Consider the following 9,680-nt stretch of genomic DNA (forward strand, 5'->3'; position numbering starts at 1 on the left):
GTTTTTTTTTAATTATGTACTGGAAACAAGCAATGATTTTTCATTTATATTTGCGCTTTTGGACTGTTTTAAACTGCGCATAACCAAGCTAGTGTATTCATCGCCCGCAAACTAGTTCCGCATATGCGGCGTCAGTAAAAAAATTATTCAAAAAATACGAAAAAAAAAAGTGTCAAAAATCATCATAAACCTCAAAATTTTTTGTTGTAATGTAACCAAAAACATATTTTTATTATGTACTGTGCTAAACTATAAAGGATTTTTATCATAGCATGCTTTTTTTGTTTTTTTAAAAAGCGTCGTTAACGTCGGAGCGTCGGAAGCGTCAGCGTCGTAACCTCGGAACAAGCGTCGTAACCCAGGACGGAATTTCCATTGAATATTTAAGAAAAAGCGTCGTAACCTCGGAACGTCGTAAGCCGGAACCGTCGTAACCCGGGGACCGCCTGTAATTTAGCTGTGTTTAGGTGTGGTTTCATAGCGCTAGAACGGATTAATACATTATTTTATATGGAAAAAAATGCTTTTGAGGATACAACTGTTTTGATATTACGACGATGGTAACGGAACCAAATTAAATTCGTATGTCAAGGTTCTAGTTAGGATAATGTCTCTCCTTGGATACTTCGATTTTGCCAAATCTTGAGGGCTACAAGAACAGTTGATTACTATTTTACGTATCATATAGACTAATTAAAGTAAACGTATCTTTAAATAGGCTTATATTATTAGTATCAACAAAACATTTACTGGCATGAGTCAGAGGCCGTTTAATGAAACGAACACTTCTCTGTCCTTAACTCGGAGCGTCGGAAGACGCCTCTCTCTCTCTCTCTCTCTGATCAAATTACTGGATAATGTCTCTCTTTGGATACTTGGAATTTGCGTTGTAATCTAACCAGAAACTTCGTTTTGTTTATTATTACCGGAAACAGCAATGATTTTTTCATTATTTGCGCTTTTGGACTGTTATATGTAAACTTTGCGCAGCCGCAAGCTAGTATATATTCATTCGCTTGGCCAAACTAGTTCCGCCATATGAGGCGTCACTAAAAAAAACATCGAAAAATACGACATAAAAAGTGTCGAAAATCATCATAACCTCAAAATTTTTGTTGTAATCTAACCAGAAACTTATTTTTATTAATATACTGTGCTAAACTATAAAGGATTTTTATCATAGTATGCGTTTTTTAAAAGCGTCGTTAACTCGGAGCGTCGAAGCGTCAGCGTCGTAAGTAACCTCGGAACAAACGTTGTAACCCAGGACAGATTTTTCCATTGAATATTTAAGAAAAAGCGTCGTAAACCTCGGAAACGTCGTAAGCCGGAACCGTCGTAACCCGGGGACCGCCTGTAATCCAAAATGGCGACGAAAGTCAACTGCAACAACAAACAACTGGTGACACCCCCTGGCTGGCAGAAAACGAATTGAAGATAGTTAGCTCAGCAGTACCGGGTATTCCCAAAAGTGGGCGGGACCTGTATCACCTACACAAACGATGGCAGCGCCACCGCCGCCGCCAGGAAATTTGAATTTTCGACTGCCAGGCAAGAAAGCGTACAGCTAATGTAATTGTTTGGTATGTCACTTATGTGAAAAGTCTTTTTCAACTTCTCGTGGCAGGTAGGGAGAATTATTTAGATTTTTTTTTATTACACCATGTGTATTTGCATATCTTCCTCTTTCTATTGATGTGCTTTGTCTTAAATTGGCCAAAACTCAAAGTTTCCCCTAGCCTTGGAGTGCTGCATGTTTTTTTTTTTAGCCCAGCTCTTAAAAGGTTAAGGAGAAGAAATGTTAAGGTGCTTTGAAAGGTTGCTGCAAAGAACCTCCAGTATTTTCTACAGAAATGAGCAAAATATAACTGCAATATTTACCAATTACTTGCTTGTGTAGATAATTGAACAACAAACATCAAATTTTTAACCAAAGACTGAAATCAAAAGAACAATGACTCATAAAACTTACATTTTGAAAAGTAATAATAAATATGACTCTAAGTATACAAAACTATAAGAATTCGCATTCAAAAGATGAAGGTTAAATACTTGGGCTTTTGGTAATTTAGTTAGTTTAGGTCAACATCATAATTTTGTTATTCTTTAATTTTATCAATTGGTTTTAAATATAGACGGCTAAGATTTATGGCCAGAGAGCATTGGACACACCATATTCCAAATGAGAAAACTGAGATAAATGAAGGCTAGGATGGGTTGGACACAAGCCTAGCTGTCCTGATTATCTGCACAGAACACAAGAATTAATATGGCAGCTTTTGCCATTTTATATAAGAAAAATTATTTCAAAGAAAACCTGCAGGTAAATATAAAGGAACAGGTACTTAAGCAAAACACAGTGGGAAGAAAAGTTGTACTTTTGTAATTAATTGTGCACTCCACTGCTTAAACTGACTAAACTAAAAAATCTTGTTCTCGTGACTTACACGTCTGCAAAAAACTTACGTAGTTATGATCAAAATGTTGAATATTCTAATCAAACTTCGTTGAGGGATTTATATTCAGTACCTGTGATTCACTATCAACTGAAATTTTGGCATACACACATCTCTTACTCTTCACATACACATCTCTTACTCTTCATGTTGTTATTACATTGTTAAAAGACAGCAACTAGGACACACTGACTAAACATTAAGCCTCCATTTGTTAAGTGAGTGTGTCCAGTTCTCACCAAGGTTAACACCAACTTTACATTTGTTCACCAAAACCCTCCCTAATAACTGTTCACATTCCAAGTGAGGCTTACCTAAAGTTGATTCTAAGGGGCTGGTAATTTACAAGACAGAAAATTATGGAAACCTTAAAATATCACTGTGGTGGTAAGACTGGAAAGCTGAAAATTTATACGAACACATTTTTAAAAATCCTTCCTATGCATTAGTATTTCATAAGGACAAATAGTTCATAAGGACAAAAGCTATTTCTCTGATTAATTAGAAGACAGCTACAGAAATTCAACTTACAGCTGGCATTTGCAGTACATAGATACCAGTTAAATCCACACATGAAGTCACAGCTCACAAATATGGATACATAAACAACTTTCCATCCTCATCAGGAACAGAACAATGATTGCTGGATCAATTTAGGGCCACTAGATAGGTAGTTCTATTGAAGGTTAGCAATTTCTTCAACAACAATGAAATCTGGGACAGTGGAGGAGAGAAGTAGATTGCCTTCCATTTATTCTACTCCAGTGTAAATGCATCTCGTGTTACTGCCTGAATGTCCAGGTTTTGTAGAAGACACTGGAAATTGATGCCTCCTATGCAGTAACAACAGGTTCACTTCAAGGTGTGGAAGCTGGTTGACAATTGCTTATAAAGAGGGTTTGTTATTTACTCAAAGCCACCACCTGCCTCAAGAAGCACTGTCCACACTTAGCAATCCCATAACGTGAATTGCTAACAAGTACCACATCCTTGCCAAAGCAATCCACAGCCTTGACCAACAATAAATATGTGGTTCCTCTTGGGATACCATCAGTTCTAAGAAACCCAAGTAACATCTTCAAACCAATTCCAAGCTACCAGACAAGGCCTTTCAGATAGCATCTACAACCCATCAAATTTACCCTAAACATGATGCATACAAAATCATTGTACTAAGCATAGGCAAGAGAAATTGGGTATAATTAATACGAACACAATGTATGAATAATACTTTGCAATGTGATACTCATGCACATTAAATACAGGCATTAAGGCCCAACGGGATTTTGGAGAATAGGATCATAACTGCTGAATTCAACTGGCATGTGATGGGGTAAACTGTGATGTTCCAGCAACAGCATCTCTTATAACCAAGTCTTTGATTTTCAGAGTGCATGCTCATGCCATGCAACAAAGCAGCATGGCACAATCACATTACAAAACATTCATATAGTATGGAACTGTTTTCATATCTCACTCAAAACTGAAGTAAACAGCTTCCTCTACTGGGAATAGAAGCCTGAAGTCTATCACAAGATATATATGTAAAGCTTGGCCAACACCTACTTTATACATCTGAACAGTCATCCACTTCTAATAGTTGTCAGATAAAACCTGACCATTTCCATCAATAGTTATACTGAAGTTTGATACATGAAAATAAGTTTAAAAACTTTTAACAAGAATAAATACCGAACAATGGTAAATTTTTTCAAGCCCCTGATAATTCTTCTATTTATGTCCTAAAAGACAATAGCACTAGGCAGCCAGTAGTCTCAAGTTACTATCACTCTTGTTATTTACCTGACAACTAAACTTGCATACCTGAGTATAGCCAGGGACATGAATAACTTCCATTCGGTCCATCAGTGGAGATGGAATTGTGGAAAGTGTGTTTGCAGTTGCCACAAACAGTACCTGAAAAATTTATCTTATGTACATGATGTAGAGACAATGTACTAACATTAGTTTCCATATACAAGTTTTCTGAAATTAATGAAAATGTTGCAGGTTTCCAACATAAGAATCAGATGGTAAAAATTTTCTTATGAAAATTTAACTAAATTACATAATTTCACAGGCGCTGGCAATTTCTAAAAATATACCAAAGCATGTACTAGTAAACATAAAATGAAAAGTGAAATGTCTTTATTGAATTATTCAAACCAAGAATAAGGGATAACAACCCTCATACTCCCAAGGAACTCTATGCAACTCTTACTCTTTCAATCTTGAAACCTAACTGCAAGTAAAAAATAGTCACAATATCCAACATTTAATTACAAAATAATGTCTGGAAAAATGTAATCATTCTTTCATTTATCTAATAAAAAAGTTACATTTTCCGGAAAAAAACCCAATTACTAAACCTGAGAAAGATCAAAGGGCAAATTTAGGTAGGTGTCTGTGAAGGTGGAATTCTGTTCTGGATCAAGAACCTCCAAGAGTGCTGCACCTGGATCACCATGAATACCTGTTCCAAGCTTGTCAATTTCATCAAGCAACTAACTGGATTGTTGACCTATGAAAAGAGAAAAAGTAGAATTATAAAGTATGCGCACTTTAGGTATCTATCTATACTTACATAATATATATTTACAGTTGACCCACCCTCATTAAGTCTAATAGGGAGGTAAGGGTGTCCGTCTTAGCCAGTAGTCCGGTTTAACCAGCGACAACTCTACATAAATATTAATACCTATAAATATACGTACTGTATTTTGTTAATTTTAGAGTGAGTTATGAATAATAAACCAGTGTAGAAATGTTTGAATTACCCCTCCAAGTACAAGATGGTAAATGAAGAATAAATTATAACAATTATAGAATTCAGCAGCATATGCAGATGCCTAGGCCGAGACATGAATGCATAATTGGGTAATCAAAAATCGCTAATGCACAAACAAATGTTTTTTTTTTTTCATGTTTTTTCCCTTAATTATTCATTATAGTTTAATATTTATATTAATACACTGATAATGTGAGATCATAACATCATGAATAATAAAATAGTGGGATAATTAAGACATATGTTCAACACATTTTTGTTTTCACAAAAATATCCCATAAAACGAAAAACATACATGACCTTATATAACTGTAAATTCAACTAGTAGTGATTTTAAAAGATAAGACAAAATAATTTCAATCACATTAATCTGGGAGAGGGTTGTTTCTTTTTATGGTTGCCAACTTCGTCAACAGTTTGCAGTCGTATTTTGTGATCGAAATATCTATAAATAGAACAGAAGTAGAGGGCTGTCATTGGTTAACAGCTAACCATGGCAACCGACCGACCATATGGTTTTATCTGTATTCTGTCTGTAAGTGGGTGTGTTTTGAATACAATATAGTATGTAGTTTTTTAATAATGTATGTATTTTTACTGACTTTTTGAATGAAAAATGACAATTTGTCGAAAATTGCATTTTTCCTAACTATACAAACCTGAGGTCCTTTAACAATAGGAAGTAGCTAGCGGCAGCTGGAACGGTCGTAAGCTTCGAACAAGGGGGAGAACGGTAGTTAACTGCTTGTCCGATCGTCGCGCGCCGCGCGACTGGGAGGTAAACAAATCACTTTTGCTTTTGGCCCATGCAAATACGCAGAGTGAGGGGTGGCATGAGGAGGGACTATATGTAAAGGACCTCAGGTTTGTATAGTTAGGAAAAATGCAATTTTCGACAAATTGTCATTTGTTCCGATACGTAATACAAAACCATCGGTCCTTTAACAATAGGAAGACTCACTTCTTGGTGGGAGGAATCTGAGTCTTTGATGAACAGACTGGTGTTCGTCCATCCCTGGAATGCCTCCCTGGTCGTAAGAGCGAGGGAGGGATCCAAGCCTCTGTCCGATTGATCGGGGTGTGCACCGCAGGATCAATGGTCAGACCTCTGGGCCGAGTACTAAGAGAGAGGCAAGCGTATCTCTTTTGTACCAGCATTGTAAGAACTTTTCCTTACATGAGCAAATATAAAGCAATGGTTTGTCTCATGTAGGCATCCACTTTCTCCCCTTGTTGGAGAAAGTGGTGGATATACACTCCTATCTCTAGTTAAAGAGATAGGATGGAGCTCTGTTGAATAGCTTACCTGCATCTGACTCCCTTCCGCGTGGTAACGACCGATCCCTCTCTGCCCACAGGTAGAGGTAGAGAAAGATGGTGAAGAGAAGCCAGTCACTCTCTCATTCGCACATTCATTCTCCCAGTCATACCAGGAATCGATGCTGTTCTGCCCTGCTCGGGTGCTGGGTAAGCTTACACAACGTGTTGAGCAGCCACCACAGGTCCCAAGGCAAAAAGTATCCAAGGACTTGTGGGCAATATCCCGAAGTAGAAGGACGTGAAGGTGGTCTGGTTGGTCCCAGACACCTGCCTTCAGGACCTGCGCCACGGAGAAGTTCTTACGGAACGCTAAGGAGGGTCCGATACCTCTGACTTCGTGGGCTCTCGGTCGGAGTGTACGGATGTCGTCGCTACCATCAGCCTCATACGCTCTCCTGATCACCTCACGTAGCCAGAAAGAAAGCGTGTTCTTGGAAACTTCTTTCTTGGTAACCCCAGTGCTAACGAAGAGGCGTCGACACTCAGGCCTGAGGTGTCGAGTTCTCTTCAGATAGCGCCGTAGCGCCCTCACAGGACAAAGCAGCATCTCATCCGCATCTTATCGGTGAAGTCCAGAAGGGAGGGGATCGTGAAAGACTCGAACCTGTCGTCAGGGATCGACGGATTCTGAGTCTTGGCTACGAAGTTCGGGACGAAATCGAGCGTCACAGATCCCAGCCTCTGGTGTGTTTAACATCATAAGAAAGACCATGTAGTTCCCCTACTCTCTTCGCCGATGCCAGGGCCAGCAAGAAGAGGGTCTTGAGGTCAGATCCCTGTCTGACGACTCTCGGAGTGGCTCGAAGGGTCTTCGAGTCAAACTCCTAAGGACGAGAGTCACATCCCACGCAGGGGGCCTGAGTTCCCTGGGTGGGCAAGACCTTTCGAAGCTCCTCATTAGCAAGGAGATCTCGAACGAATTCGAGATGTCCAGTCCCTCAGTTTTAGGACGAGAGCCAGGGCGGCTCTATATCCTTTAAACTGTGGGTACTGAGAGGAGCTTCTCTCGGCGAAGAAACACGAGGAAATCCGCTACCTGCTGAAGAGTGGCTCTGAGAGGAGACAGACCCTGTCTACGGACACCAACACAGAAGACGGCCCACTTCCCTGGTACACAGCTGCAGAGGACTGTCGGACGTGTCAGCCATCTCTGTTGCTGCGCTACAGAGAAAGCCTCTCGTTCGCAGAGATGGTGGATAACAGCCAGCCGTGAAGTTGAAGGGACTGGACTGCTTGGTGGTACCGTTCTACATGTGGCTGGGCTAGAAGGTTGTGCCAACTGGGTAGCTCTCTCGGTGCGTCCGCAAGAAGAGCCAGCAGGTCCGGATACCAAACGGCTTGAGGCCGTTTGGGAGACCACCAGGATCTTCTGAGATTGGGAGTGACCAGCGCTCGACTGATCACTTTCCGAATCAGACAGAAGGGAGGAAAGGCGTAGGCGAAGAGTTGTCCCAGGGTGTTGGAGAGCGTCCTCTGAAGCTGCCCATGGGTCCGGCACGCTGAAAAGAAAACCTGAAGTTTTCTGTTGTGCCGGGTGGCGAAACAGGTCTACGACCGGTCGCCCCACAGGTTGAAGAGCCTTTCCGCCACGTCTTGGTGTAGAGACCATTCGGTCCCTATCACCTGATCCCGACGGCTGAGCTTGTCCGCTACTACATTCCTCTTGCCTGGAATGTAGCGTGCTGACAGCTCTATCGAGTGAGCCGTGGCCCACTCGTGCACCTGCACGTCAACTGATGGAGCGGAAGAGACACTAGCCCCCCCTGCTTGTTGACATATGCCACTACTGTGGTGTTGTCGCAACATCAACACACTGTGTCCACCAAGCGGTCCTGAAACTCTCGGAGAGCGTTGAACGCCGCCTTGAGTTCCAGGACATTGATTGTGAAGGTGCTTCTCGTGATGTCCCACACACCTGCAGTCAGCAACTCCTCCAGGTGTGCGCCCATCCTCGGTCGATGCGTCTGAGAACAGAGCATCTCCGGGGGGGGAGTGCGTATGGGCATCCTCTTAAGAGGTTCTTGTCGTCGAGCCACCAGGCTAGGTCCTGCCTCACCTTGTCCGTGATAGCCACGGGTGAAAAGTAAGGAGGATCCTTGGCCTGAGACCAACTCTCCCTTAGTCTCCACTGGAGAGACCGCAGGTGAAGACGCCCGTGAGGGACTAACTTCTCGAGTGACGACAGATGGCCAATCACGACTTGCCATTGCTGTGCTGCCTGTTCCTGCCGAGACAGGAACCGGCCGGCTGCCTCCCTGAATTTGCTGATACGCAAGTCTGCGGGAAAGACCTGCCCTGCTACCGTGTCTATCAGCATACCCAGGTACTTCATCTTCTGCTTGGGTTCGAGATCGGACTTCTCGTAGTTTATCACGATCCCCAGATCGCGACAAAACTTGAGGAGTCGATCTCTGTCCTGTAGCAACTGCCGAGCGGGAGCTCGCCAGGACTAGCCAATCGTCGAGATACCTCAGAAGACGTATCCCGTGCGAATGGGCCCAAGCTGACACCAGAGTGAACACTCGCGTGAACACCTGTGGGGCGGTTGAGAGACCGAAACAGTGCCCTGAATTGGTACACCGTCCCGTCGAAGATGAAGCGGAGGTACTTTCTGGAGGACTGATGGATGGGTATTTGAAAATACGCGTCCTTCAAGTCCACCGAAAGCATGAAATCGTTCCCCTGATCGAGTCGAGCACCGAGCGTGCCGACTCCATCGTGAACCGCGCGTCGTGCGAACGAAGCGGTTCAGGGGAGAGAGGTCTATCACCGGGCGCCAGCCCCCCGATGCCTTCTCCACTAGGAAGAGGCGGCTGTAAAAGCCCGGTGACTGGTCCTCCACGATTTCTACAGCTCGTTTCGCCAGCATGGTCTTGATCTCCTGTCGAAGCGCGTTGTCCTTTGCTGATCCCCGGACATAGGTCTGTAGATGGACCGGTTTGGAGATGAGGGGGGGCCGAGACTCGAAGGGTAGTAGATACCCCTCCCGAAGGACGTCTACTATCCAGTTCTCGGCGCCGTAGCGCTGCCAAGTCGCCCAATGGCTCGCCAGGCACCCCCCCACCCCACTTCCGGCAGCAGGTGAAGGGGGAACGCCGTCCCTAGCGTTTCCCTCC

General features: G+C 42.8%; 2 protein-coding genes across 3 annotated transcripts in view; both read right to left on the reverse strand.

Moving 5' to 3' along the window:
- Nucleotides 1–4,961, reverse strand: part of LOC135212336 (lon protease homolog 2, peroxisomal-like) — a 42,110-nt gene extending 37,149 nt beyond the window's left edge. For both annotated transcript variants that reach the window (XM_064245743.1, XM_064245742.1), the window contains exons 1-2: nt 4,826–4,961; nt 4,281–4,373 (exon numbers count right to left, since the gene is read on the reverse strand). The gene's annotated coding sequence lies outside the window, so the exon portion shown is untranslated. The remainder of the gene's footprint in view (nt 1–4,280; nt 4,374–4,825) is intronic.
- LOC135212071 (signal recognition particle 9 kDa protein-like) overlaps nt 1–9,680 on the reverse strand; it is a 223,467-nt gene that overhangs the window by 142,126 nt on the left and 71,661 nt on the right. The gene's annotated exons all lie outside the window — the stretch shown is intronic.

The sequence above is a fragment of the Macrobrachium nipponense genome, chromosome 40 (genome assembly GCF_015104395.2).
Source record: "Macrobrachium nipponense isolate FS-2020 chromosome 40, ASM1510439v2, whole genome shotgun sequence".
Lineage (NCBI taxonomy): Eukaryota > Metazoa > Arthropoda > Malacostraca > Decapoda > Palaemonidae > Macrobrachium > Macrobrachium nipponense.